Source organism: Dermacentor silvarum, chromosome 10, assembly GCF_013339745.2.
Source record: "Dermacentor silvarum isolate Dsil-2018 chromosome 10, BIME_Dsil_1.4, whole genome shotgun sequence".
NCBI lineage: Eukaryota > Metazoa > Arthropoda > Arachnida > Ixodida > Ixodidae > Dermacentor > Dermacentor silvarum.
This window is the reverse complement of record NC_051163.1, coordinates 145,528,637-145,542,072: the sequence shown is the minus strand read 5'-3', so window position 1 is coordinate 145,542,072 and position 13,436 is coordinate 145,528,637.

Below are 13,436 nucleotides of genomic sequence, written 5' to 3'. Positions count from 1 at the left end.
CTAGTCATTGTTATCAGGCGCACATTGTTGTCCACTTGAGTTGAGGAAAACGTCAAAATTCCGTCGTGGGGGAGCATACTTGAAATGTCTCCGGAAAAAGACCAGGCACTGCCTCGCTCGCACGGCGCACCGGGCACACGTCAACGGGAACGGATGCTGTAGGCTGTGCTGAAGAAACACCCACCAAGATCCTCGGGTGCATACTGTCGCCGGAAATTGATCCTGAACACATCGTTGCCGAGGAACCATCCGCCCATATAGCCTGCGTAAACAGTAGAAAGCTGGTCAGCGCTCCTGCCATACCGCCGGTTCCACGCCCCATCATTGAACTGCCGTTGCAGTCCATTGGTACGTATGGTAGGCGACAGTCATTGTTATCAGGCCACATTGTTGTCCACTTGAGTTGAGGAAAACGTCAAATTCCGTCGTGGGGGAGCATACTTGAAATGTCTCCGGAAAAAGACCAGGCACTGCCTCGCTCGCACGGCGCACCGGGCACACGTCAACGGGAACGGATGCTGTAGGCTGTGCTGAAGAAACACCCACCAAGATCCTCGGGTGCATACTGTCGCCGGAAATTGATCCTGAACACATCGTTGCCGAGGAACCATCCGCCCATATAGCCTGCGTAAGCAGTAGAAAGCTGGTCAGCGCTCCTGCCATACCGCCGGTTCCACGCCCCATCATTGAACTGCCGTTGCAGTCCATTGGTACCCTATGGTAGGCGACAGTCATTGTTATCAGGCGCACATTGTTGTCCACTTGAGTTGAGGAAAACGTCAAATTCCGTCGTGGGGGAGCATACTTGAAATGTCTCCGGAAAAAGACCAGGCACTGCCTCGCTCGCACGGCGCACCGGGCACACGTCAACGGGAACGGATGCTGTAGGCTGTGCTGAAGAAACACCCACCAAGATCCTCGGGTGCATACTGTCGCCGGAAATTGATCCTGAACACATCGTTGCCGAGGAACCATCCGCCCATATAGCCTGCGTAAGCAGTAGAAAGCTGGTCAGTGCTCCCGCCATACCGCCGGTTCCACGCCCCATCATTGAACTGCCGTTGCAGTCCATTGGTACCCATGGTAGGCGACAGTCATTGTTATCAGGCGCACATTGTTGTCCACTTGAGTTGAGGAAAACGTCAAATTCCGTCGTGGGGGAGCATACTTGAAATGTCTCCGGAAAAAGACCAGGCACTGCCTCGCTCGCACGGCGCACCGGGCACACGTCAACGGGAACGGATGCTGTAGGCTGTGCTGAAGAAACACCCACCAAGATCCTCGGGTGCATACTGTCGCCGGAAATTGATCCTGAACACATCGTTGCCGAGGAACCATCCGCCCATATAGCCTGCGTAAGCAGTAGAAAGCTGGTCAGCGCTCCTGCCATACCGCCGGTTCCACGCCCCATCATTGAACTGCCGTTGCAGTCCATTGGTACGTATGGTAGGCGACAGTCATTGTTATCAGGCCACATTGTTGTCCACTTGAGTTGAGGAAAACGTCAAATTCCGTCGTGGGGGAGCATACTGGAAATGTCTCCGGAAAAAGACCAGGCACTGGCTCGCTTGCATGGCGCACCGGGCACACGTCAACGGGAACGGATGCTGTAGGCTGTGCTGAAGAAACACCCACCAAGATCCTCGGGTGCATACTGTCGCCGGAAATTGATCCTGAACACATCGTTGCCGAGGAACCATCCGCCCATATAGCCTGCGTAAGCAGCAGAAAGCTGGTCAGGGCTCCTGCCATACCGCCGGTTCCACACCCCATCATTGAACTGCCGTTGCAGTCCATTGGTACCCATGGTAGGCGATAGTCATTGTTATCAGGCGCACATTGTTGTCCACTTGAGTTGAGGAAAACGTCAAAATCCGTCGTGGGGGAGCATACTTGAAATGTCTCCGGAAAAAGACCAGGCACTGCCTCGCTCGCACGGCGCACCGGGCACACGTCAACGGGAACGGATGCTGTAGGCTGTGCTGAAGAAACACCCACCAAGATCCTCGGGTGCATACTGTCGCCGGAAATTGATCCTGAACCCATCGTTGCCGAGGAACCATCCGCCCATATAGCCTGCGTAAGCAGTAGAAAGCTGGTCAGCGCTCCTGCCATACCGCCGGTTCCACGCCCCATCATTGAACTGCCGTTGCAGTCCATTGGTACCTATGGTAGGCGACAGTCATTGTTATCAGGCCACATTGTTGTCCACTTGAGTTGAGGAAAACGTCAAATTCCGTCGTGGGGGAGCATACTTGAAATGTCTCCGGAAAAAGACCAGGCACTGCCTCGCTCGCACGGCGCACCGGGCACACGTCAACGGGAACGGATGCTGTAGGCTGTGCTGAAGAAACACCCACCAAGATCCTCGGGTGCATACTGTCGCCGGAAATTGATCCTGAACACATCGTTGCCGAGGAACCATCCGCCCATATAGCCTGCGTAAGCAGTAGAAAGCTGGTCAGTGCTCCCGCCATACCGCCGGTTCCACGCCCCATCATTGAACTGCCGTTGCAGTTCATTGGTACCCATGGTAGGCGACAGTCATTGTTATCAGGCGCACATTGTTGTCCACTTGAGTTGAGGAAAACGTCAAATTCCGTCGTGGGGGAGCATATTTGAAATGTCTCCGGAAAAAGACCAGGCACTGCCTCGCTCGCACGGCGCACCGGGCACACGTCAACGGGAACGGATGCTGTAGGCTGTGCTGAAGAAACACCCACCAAGATCCTCGGGTGCATACTGTCGCCGGAAATTGATCCTGAACACATCGTTGCCGAGGAACCATCCGCCCATATAGCCTGCGTAAGCAGTAGAAAGCTGGTCAGCGCTCCTGCCATACCGCCGGTTCCACGCCGGTTCCAAGTTTCTGTAATTACAGCAATATCAGGTTCATGATCAATAACGAGAGCTTCAAGCGCGTGTGCTTTGTTTAATAGAGTTCTTGCGTTTACGTTAATTATTTTGAAGCCTACATGTTGACCCGGCGTATGCCAATTATCTCTTGTTCCTGAATGACTTCCCAGCTTGCACCTTTCCTCACGCTCTTCATTCCAGCTGTACAGCGTGTTCTTTACCCTCAACTTATCAAAAACAAGCTTTACCTTTTTCCTGCCTTCCTTTCATCACTTGCCGAGTCCGATAGCTTTTTTTCTCATTCCCTGTACTCTTTTAGAGAAATCCTTGCTTATACTGCAATCAGTATTCTTCAGTTTTGAGCTATTCTGCAGAACTCTTATTTTATCTCCATAGTCAGCCGCCCTCAAGATGACAGGACGAGTTCTACCAGAAAGTTTCTTACCTAATCTGTGAATTCTATCAATAGAATTTACATTCACTTTCAGGGTAGCGCTAAAGATATCGTCTTTTACTTTTCTTACAAGTGTTTCTTCCTTTTCATCTTCTGCTACTCTAATGATAAGGTTATTTCGTCGTGAACGATTATCCAAGTCATCCACCTGTTTGGCCAGACTAGAGGCTTCGATACAGCGGCAAGCCACAGTTACTTCAAAAGTTGCAAGCCCTGTTCTGGGTCTCGTCTAAGCTTTGAACCTTAGTTTCAATAACAAGAAGCCGGTTCTGCATGTCTAGGAATCTTGTTTCAAACGAGTCTTGCTTTTCTTGAACCAGAGTAAGTTTAGACAAAATTTCTGATTCTGGAGCAATTCCCTGCACAAATATTCCGTTATTGGTCCTGGATTCTTCTCCACATCCCCAGAGAGACCCAGCAATAGGCCCGCAATGAAAAAACAGTCACATATACAGTGAAAGAGAACTCGTGGACACGGCAGCAGTGTAAAACCAAGAACATTGCTATAGAAGTCACTTTTTTGGCTCACCAACCTGCATGAACAGAGGCACGTCAGGCGACATTGTCACGGCGGTGCTGCCGTGTCCACCGAAGCCGGTAGGCGATGAACGTGCATTTATAGCATGCAGATGATCCTTTGTGGGCAGGCATCATGACGTCATCGTGCCCCGGATGGAAAGTGGAAAGGGCCATTCACATGTCGATGCTCCAGGGTGCTGGCATGCACTCAGCGAACTGGCCGCAAACTCCGCCCACACAGATGTGTCACGGTAGGCCGGAATCGTAGCGAAGCTTGGGGCGTCCAGCGTCGAAAGATTTTGCTGCACCCACAGTGATGAAGCTTAGGCACGCGCAGAAAACCTTCACGAACAGAGGCACGTTAGGTCCCATTGTCACGGCGGTGCTGCCGTGTCCGCTTAGGTTTAACTTGGCTTTTACTTAGCTACAACTTGGTTTATACTTAGCATTAACTTGAATTTTTACTTACCTTTAACGGTTGCGTTTACTTAGCTTTAACTTTTGCTTTTTCTCAGCTTTAATTTTGCTTTAACATCGATTAGTCTATCTTCACGGTGAGCTTCCTCGTAGCGTTGCCCGAGACGCAGCTTCACTGTTCGTAAACTCTGGATCTCCAACCCGCATCCGTCGCTTTGCTTCAGCAGCCCTTGCTCGGAATTCCAGATCTACGCGCAGTCGTTGAAGCCGCTCCCGAGTAGCATCACGATGCCGTTGACGCCGCGCCTCCTCTTCTTCATGTGAAAGCTGCTTCTTGGTCCTAGTATGGCAGGATGACGCCGCCGCCAGCGCACACTCTCTTCAACTCAGGAGAACCCTGTACGTCATGGTAACGTAATCACTTCTCTCTTTCTTAAGCTCCGTCTCAACTACTGCATGGCGCACACATTCCCTTGAACTCTCCCCCACTACGTCATCGCTACTCTCCCTTCAGCTCCACCGAACTGCTGCTCAGCGCGCACCTTCGTGCTTGCTCACCCTCACCGCTCGCCGAACACCTGCGTAGGGTGGATAGATGGGTAAATGTGCCGTCCGCCGGGCGTGAAACTCGTTGCGGCGGCGGCAAGCTGACCTCTCGGAGCGTCTCCTGCGGGGCGATTACGACGTACTCGCCCTGAAGGAAGTTGGCGTGCTGGTTGAGGCACTCCGACGCCCCGGCTTTATCGGGTACTCCAGCGTCCGACGTGCACCCTGGCCTCCTGCTCTGTGGCCTCGACGCCGGCCATCCGCAAGCTGCCCCACGCTGTGCGGTGTACGTGCGCTGCCTCATCCCTGACGCCGAGATCCCGGTGGCTGACCTCACCAGCGGTTCAATGAAGTCCTGTGCGGTGACCATGCGGCTCGGATCTACGGACACTACAGTGGCGAGCATCTATGTGCGCCCCGGCCTGCCACCCCTGCGACGCTCGCTGCCTATTGCCGCTGTCTGCCCGTCTGGGACAGGAAAGCGCGCTCTGCGGCGACATTAATGCAGATCATATGGCCTGGGGTAGCCGCAGCTGCAACACCCGCGGCAACGCTGTGGTAGCTGCTACACTTCAGGCCAGCCTTGTCATCCTAAATACCGGGGAGGAGACTTACATGCGCATGGGCTCCCGCAGCTTAAGAACTGCCATCAACCTCAACATTACAACAGAACGCTGTTCTTACACATGGGCCACGGTACCTGACAATTGGCGTCCGATCACCTTCCCATCCTGCTGACGCCATCGTCCCCTCGACCCCCCCCCCAGGTCAAGATCCTGCACGGTGATTCACTGGGATACCTTCCGCCGTATCCCCGCCAACAATTCCAGCGAGCACTTTCTGCGGGCTGTTCGAGACAGCGCAGAGGCGGCGACCGTCCGAGTGACCATACAACCAGCCCATTCCCTACTGGACCTGCGGCTGCCTAATCTATGGGCCGCACGACGCCAAGCATAGTGCCGCGCCCCGCGCACCAAGCGGTCTGAGCACTGGACTGCCTTCCGGCGGATAGACGCCGTCATCCGAAGCCAGGCCAATCTGAGGCGTCGGCAGAGCTGGAAAAGTGTTTGCGCAGGCATCTCAGGTGCTCGTCACAGTTTGAAGACGGGGCAAACTGTTACGATCACTCCTGCAAGGTCCCACGATACGCCAACCAATTCTGGCCGTCGAGATCACTTTGGGTATTGGCGAGATGGACCTGGAAGAGCAACTAGCAGGCTTCTTCTCATACCGGTCCCGGGCGACTCTTGTTCCGTTGGTGGACCGGAGCAGACTCCACACCAGAGCTTCAGGCTGCTTGCTGAGTCACCATCCTGCCTGGACAACGGAGCAGATGGAAAGGAACAGTCGATCACTCACCACGAGCTCTTGGCTGCTCTAGGCCGCACGAAGCGGTGCAGTGCATCGGGGTTGGACGGTATCACATTCCAAATGCTACGGAACCTGGCTCACCCGGAGAAGGACCGGCTGCTGGACTACTTTAATAACATCTGGCCGTCTGGCTGCCTTCCAGAGGCATGGCTAATAGCTGCCGTTGTCCCCGGCTTGTAACCAAGAAAGCCTGCCAAGGCGTTTACCTCCTACAGGCGTGTCTTTCTCACCTCGGCGGCCTGCAAAGTGTTGGAGTCTGTAGCATTGGCGCGCCTCGAATGGATAGCACGAGCTATCGACTTCCTCCAAGAACAGCAGACTGGGTTCCATCATCACCGGTGCACTGCTGACTCCATCGCGGACGTCGTGTCATCCCTGGAGGATGCCAGAGGCTCTGGCGAAGTGACACTCCTTGTGCTTCTTGATGCGGAAAGCGCTTTTGATGGTTTACCTTACCCGGTCATTGAGCGCTCTCTAGACGATCTTGGGGTTACGGGATGTCTCCGGCGTTTTGTCAGGGCCTTTCTTACAGGGCGCTCCCTTTGTGTAAGGGTGGGAAAGGCTGTGAGCTCCCCACGGGCAGTCTGTTCCGGAGTGCCGCAAGAATCCGCCCTGAGCCCCTTCCTTTTCAAGTTGGCGCTGTTGTCTCTCCCTTCTGCCGTCCCAGCAGACCTCCGGCATCGTGTCTACATTTCCGTATACGCCGATTATGTAGCTCTGTGGAGGCGGGGTCCCACTAGAAGCCTTCCAGCCGTACGGTCCTGCTTGCAGCGAGCCCTGGACGAAGTTGTTTCCTACTTCCAAGCAGTCGGCCTCTCCGTATCGTCCACGAAGATAGAGGCCCTTCTTGTCCATCGCAGTGTGGCCTTACGCCGTCGAGCAGTTCCGATGGCGCTGGGTGGCAACCGTATACCATGGAAGCGGGCCATGACCTACTTGGGCCTGATGATAGACCACCGGCTCTCGTGGGCGCCAGCAGTCAAGGCGCTCTTTGCTCAAGTGCTGAAGGTCCAAAAGGCCGTTTGCCGTCTGCTCCTCCACGGCAGAGGATGCACACCACAATGGGGTCTCCGATTATAAGGCCGCCACTTCTACGTCGAGGCTTCTGTATGCACTCCCTCTCCTGGCCCTCCCACGGGCTCGTGTAGACCACCTGGAGCTCCAGCACCGTAAAGCCATCCGAAGAATTCTTGGCTTGCCAGGGACCTCAAACATCACCGCCACCCTAGCCAAGGGAAAGGCTTGGCCACTGTCCCTGCTGCTCTACAGCGCCGCCTCCATTACGTTGACAGGCTACATCGCGCCCCGGGTAGCCCGGCTCTACTCACAAGGCTGCGGAGCCGACCTCCCTCGCGCATGGGCAGCTTGTGTCAGCTCTACGAGGACGTTGTTGGTTGCCCACCCACGCTAACCATCCCGCCACCTTCTCCGCACAATCAGCCATTGGAGGTGTGTACTTCACTGGAGGGCCTCAAAAAAGGGCGATCCTGTTGTGTCTGGCGGTCCCTCGGGGCAAAGGAGGCCGGCGCCGACTCAGACGCGCCAACCTGGCGCCCTTTCTCGCGGCCGAGAATTGTCACCTGGGACTGAGGGATTAGCAGTTGGTCTCCAGGCTACCTCATGCGTCGCTAAACGGCCGCGTCGCCCCTTTGGTGCGGTTCCATGAATTACCAGCGCCGCCCGAACCCCAACGAGGCCTGGCGCCCTTTCGAGACAGCCACCGCCCTCCCTGGTTCTGCGAACTGACCGCTATGGAGAGGCGAATCTTGAAGGGGGCCAGTGTCTGGAAATCCTGGGGGAACGACATCAACGTTCGGTTCCCAAGGTGTCAACCACTGCCTGTGTTCGGGGGCGACCTAGCAAGATTGGAGGCGGAGCCCTGCGGGAAACGACGACACATCACGTGCGGGATATGGCCACCTGATCCAAGATGCTGATTGGCTAAAAGAACTTCAGTGTATTTCCTTGTGGAGTGAAAGAGGGAAACAAAAGGGATAAAACAGGGGACTTGAGTGTTGTGAGAGAAGCTTGACCATGTAGAGAGGCTCGACCATGTAGAACGCTCGGAGATGTAAACGCTACCACATGCAAAGATGTTAGCACGTAGACGGCTCCAATATCATGGAGCCCATCTTGTAATATACCACCATGTACAGTGTATATAAAACAGTTTTCTAATCTCCCTGGATATCTCCTCCTCTCGGCACCTGCCACGGCACCATACATGGAACCCTTTGATGGACCCTCGGACATTCGGATTTCGCAACAATCCCTAACCAGCGCCTTGTTCCAGGCGTCGGCATTCCTGCTGAAGGACCGGCTGGACAGACATCTGCACATCTACACTGACGGCTCCGTCCATGCAGATCTGCCACAGCCTCCTGCGTGATCCCTGCCCTCCAGTGCTCAGGAGTGTGCCGGCTGCCTTTCGCAGCAAGCTCCGCCGCCGCTTAGGTGGCTGGACTTCATCTGGCTGCGGACCTGCTGGCGGAGGACCCCCCGGATTCTCCGGCTGTGATCCTCTGCGACTCGCGAACGGCGCTCCTGGCTATTCGTAGACCGAAGACCGCTAGTCTTGGCGTTGCCCTGCTGGCGGGAAAGCTTCACGCCCTTGTTTCAAGTGGCTTGAAACTGTCACTGCAGTGGCTCCCCTCTCACGTCGGCATCCAGGGCAACGAGGAGGCTGACGCCCTGGCAAAAGCAGCACACCATGCTACTGTACCAGGCAGCACCGCTGTAACTGCCTTTGACTATGCAAGGTACACGTTGCAGCGGTACCTAACGGTGCTCCACCCGGATCGGCGCGTCGCCAGCGGTCGCCCACCCCGACCACTTCCTGATCGCGGCCTCACAAGGCAGGAGCGGGTTCTTCTGCTGCGCACCGGATCGGCTGCTCCTGGACTGCTTCCCGGAGGTACAGGAAAGGCCTAGACCCATCCCCAGCCTGCTCAGCGTGCGGAGAGGAGGAAACAATCGACCATCTACTTTGTTTCTGCCCCGCCTTCTCCGTGGCGTGGGCGATACGGAGAGGCCGACTGCTTGTAAGCCTCTCTACGCGTCATTCCTACGGTCTCAGCATCGCTGCTGCTCTTTCTCGACCGGCACTACGGCTCCGCCTTTAGGCACCTTGTCACATTCCTGGAGGACACGGGGCTGTCGTGTAATTTGTGAATGCGCCGCATGGCTACCTCTGACAGTCAAGGGCTGTGTAATGGCCTCGACCTTCTCTGTTATTTCTTTCTCCTTTACATCCCCCGTCCCTTCCCCTAGGCGCTGAGTCATGCTCCCTAAAGGGCTGCAGAAAATAGCGCCTCTACCTCTTTACAACCACAATCTCTCTTTCGTAGTTCAGCGCTTTTCCGCTTCATGACGACAAACATGGTGGTGCGGTCGGAAGACTGTCACTAGCGACGCGCGTCGTGTGGTGCTGCGGCCGTATTACAGTTGGAATTGCGGCACGTTTACCACCGCATTTAAACTGAAAACCATATTCACAGTGGCATCATAGACAGTTACAAATTTCGCAAGGCGGGAGACCTCTGTCACTTGCGAAGGTAACGTACGGGCCTTTTCCTTCCCCTGTTTGTTCTCCGTTGAAAGTGCAGGATTATAAGAACTGTATAAGACGTTCGATAAGCACGTTAAACTTGAGTCAACGAGGAGAAGCACAAATTCTGCATGGACGAAATAGCCCTTCATCAGTTCTCCTAAAGCGAGAAAGGCGATAGCTTGCTTTGTGGAACAGATATATTGACACGTATACTGTTTATTTTTCACCGGTGACCGCTTTTCACCGACTAACAAATGTTAAACGTTACCGCTAGGCACATGACGCGCCTGCATGTATAGGAAGATTCTCGAACGTTATCGATGCTTCTATCCGTTGTCTGTTGTCACCAACGCTCACGTAATCTGATTGTATGAGCGACGCGAATTGTCTAGAACTTTCTGGAAGACATGCGGGTACCTGGGATCAATCTGGAGCCTTCGATGACTCATATATAAAAGCCTACGCGTTTCGCCACTCATCAGATTTCGACGATCGCCGACTGTGTTCGCCGCTTTCGTTGTGCTTCGAGTGTAGCTTGCTTTTGTGGGCACAGGTTAGCCCAATAAAAAATTCGTTTCGTCATTCACAGTTTTGCGACTCTTTTCTTCACCGTCACTATACCACGTGACATCTGGCGGAGGTGCTAGTGTGTTCATGCACCGAACGCCCCCGAAAAGCCGCTATCCAAGCCCGAAACCGGAGGACGAGACCAACGTCGCCAAGGACCAGCGAGCTAGCCATAGGCAGCAAGGACTTTTGCCAGAATACGGACTTCTTCCCGAGAAGACCACTGCAATCAAGGCCAAGTCGACGACCCCACTGGCAGCCCCAGCATCCTCCATCCCGCTTCAACAACCTCGGGAGCCACCGACGTACCGTGGATCACCAGCTGAAGACTGTGAAACCTGGCTGGAGACATACGAGAGGGCCACGACGTTCAACAAATGGAGCGACGAAGACAAGCTGCGCCACGTCTTCTTCTCATTGAAAGATGCTGCCAGGACGTGGTTCGAGAATCGGGAGTCGACCTTGGCAACATGGGACCTGTTCCGCCACGGCTTCCTGCAGACCTTTACAAGCGTTCTGCGCAAGGAAAGGGCCGAAGTTCTCCTAGAAGCCCGGGTACAGCTGCCCAACGAGAATATCGCGGAGGAGATGACTCGCCTGTTCAAGCACGCCGACCCCAACATGCCGGAAAAAAAAAGTTCGCTTCTTGATGAGGGGTGTCAAGCAAGAGCTCTTCGCTGGATTGATACGCAACCCGCCCAAAACTGTTGCTGAATTTATTGCCGAGGCCACAACCATTAAGAAGACGCTCAACATGCGGACAAGGCAATATAACCGCCGAACACTGTCCGCCAACAACATCGACGTTCAAGCACTTGGCAGCGACGAACTGCGCGAGACCATCAGAGCGGTCGTTCGCGAGGAACTGCAGAAGCTCTTTCCCAGGGCGCAGCCTGAAGTGGCGTCAATCGCCCACATCGTCAAAGAAGAAGTACAGCGCCCACTTGGAGTTCCCGATATGCAGCCGCAATCGCCGCAACCCCAGCTGGAAGCGCTGACCTACGCACCGTCGCCGGTAGTCAAGCCCTCCCCCCCCCCCCCCCCCCGCGCTCGCGCTAGGGCCCCGTAACGCCGCAGTTTCGTCTTCCACCGCCGCCGCCGCCAGCACGCCCGCCCGTCGCTCAGCGCAGCTACCAGAGGAAGACGGACATTTGGTGCACCCCCGACCACCACCCGCTCTGCTATTACTGCGGGGAAGCCGGCCATGTCTACCGCCGATGCCCATGCCGTGAGATGGGCCTACGAGTGTTCGCCGTCAACGCGTCACGTCCACAGCTTTTCGAGCGACCACGTGAAATCGCCGACTACCTCGCCGGAGCCCAGTGGCAAGCACGACGACCCTCACGCTCGCCGTCACCAGGCCGCTACATCTCGCCGCATCGCTGGCTGTACGCCAGCCCAACCCGGGGCCGATCTACCAGACCTTACCAGGGAAACTGAAAGCAGCAACCAATGGAGGTGCGGTTGCTGTACGACATAATGACGAACATCCTCCACCGCCGACGAACTAGATTCGCGAATCATCATGACGAGGTATCAGCATAGCGCCTGGAAAGAGCCTTGACGACAACACTTCGCCGCCGAAAGTAGACCTACCAAGGCGACGTAGCAGCAGCGGAGCAAGCCGACGCAGCCGTGATCCCACGCCACGAGTTAACCCCAACGCAAGTCGATAACGCTTTCAACGCACAACGCAATACCACTGGATACAAACATCAGTTGCCATGCCTTGAATGTGCTAGAACAAGTCACTGTTCCGCCTCACTCCAGTGTAATTATTTCCGTCGGTACCGAAGTGCCTGAAGACATAGAGGGCGTCATCGACGGCAATCATCACACACTGCTCGACCGTGAAGTTTGCGTTGCTAGAGGCATAGCTGAGCTACGTGCAGGGAAAGCAACGGTGATGCTCACGAATTTCAGCCCCGAATACAAGCACATTAACAAAGGCACCATGGTCGCCTACATCGTCGAAATAGTACAAACCAGCAGTGCTTTCGCCTTCACGGATTCTAGCGCAGCCGCAAGACGACTGTAGTACATGAACCAACTTTGAGAACCTTCCCGGGCATAAGAAAGAACAGCTAAAAACTCTGCTCCTGCAATACAAGAACTGATCCTCATCGTCGTCAAAAGTTGGACAAACCCCTGTCACCACGCATCATAACCGAAGAATAGTCCGCCCACTCCGTCAGAGCCCGTACCGAGTTTCGGTGCACGAACGCGAGGCCATAAGGCAACAAGTCGACGAAATGCTACGCGACGACATCATCCAGCCGTCCGTAGGCCCCCCCCCCCCCCCCCGTGGTATTAGGGAAGAAGGAAGATGTAACCCTACGTTTCTGCGTCGATTATCGTCGCCTCAACAAAATCACGAAGAAGGACCTATACCCTCTCCCACGGATTGACGACGCCTTGGATCAACTCTACAACGCAAAGTATTTTTCTTCGATGGACCTCAAAACCGGCAACTGGCAAATCGAAGTCGGCGAGAGGGACCGGGAGAAGACTGCCTTTATAACACCAGACGGACTGTTCGAGTTCAAGGTCATGCCGTTTGGTCTTTGCTCGGTACCTGCGACTTTCCAACGGGTCATGGATACAGTACTGGCAGGCTTGAAGTGGCAGACTTGCCTCGTCTCTTTGGACGACGTCATTGTGTTTGTCTCAAGCTTCGAGGAACACCTCCGGCGCCTTGAAACAGTTCTTGAAGCAATCAAGACCTCCGGACTCACGTTGAAGCCAGAAAAGTGCCGCTTCGCATACGAGGAGCTCTTGTTCTTGGGCCGCGTCATCAGCAAGTCTGGAGTGTGCCCTGACCCACAGAAAACGGAAGCCATCACTGACTTTCCTCCACCCGCCGACAAGAAGGTAGTGCGTAGATTTCGTGGACTGTGCACCTATTACAGGCGCTTCGTCAAAGACATTTCACGGATCGCCGAGCCGCTGACGTACAGTCGCGATCTTTTTGAGGGTGAACACGGGAACGCGTGGTCATCTGAGCTCACAGCGTGGTTCAGCGGCGGCAACGAGAAGCATTTCTCATGCGCAGTGTGTCCGGCGTGCGCAAATTCTCCCGCCGCGCGCATTGCGTCACGCAACCAAGTGCGTGTCGTCTGCTGCGCGCGTACCGCAATGAGGTAGCCGTACGGTTCA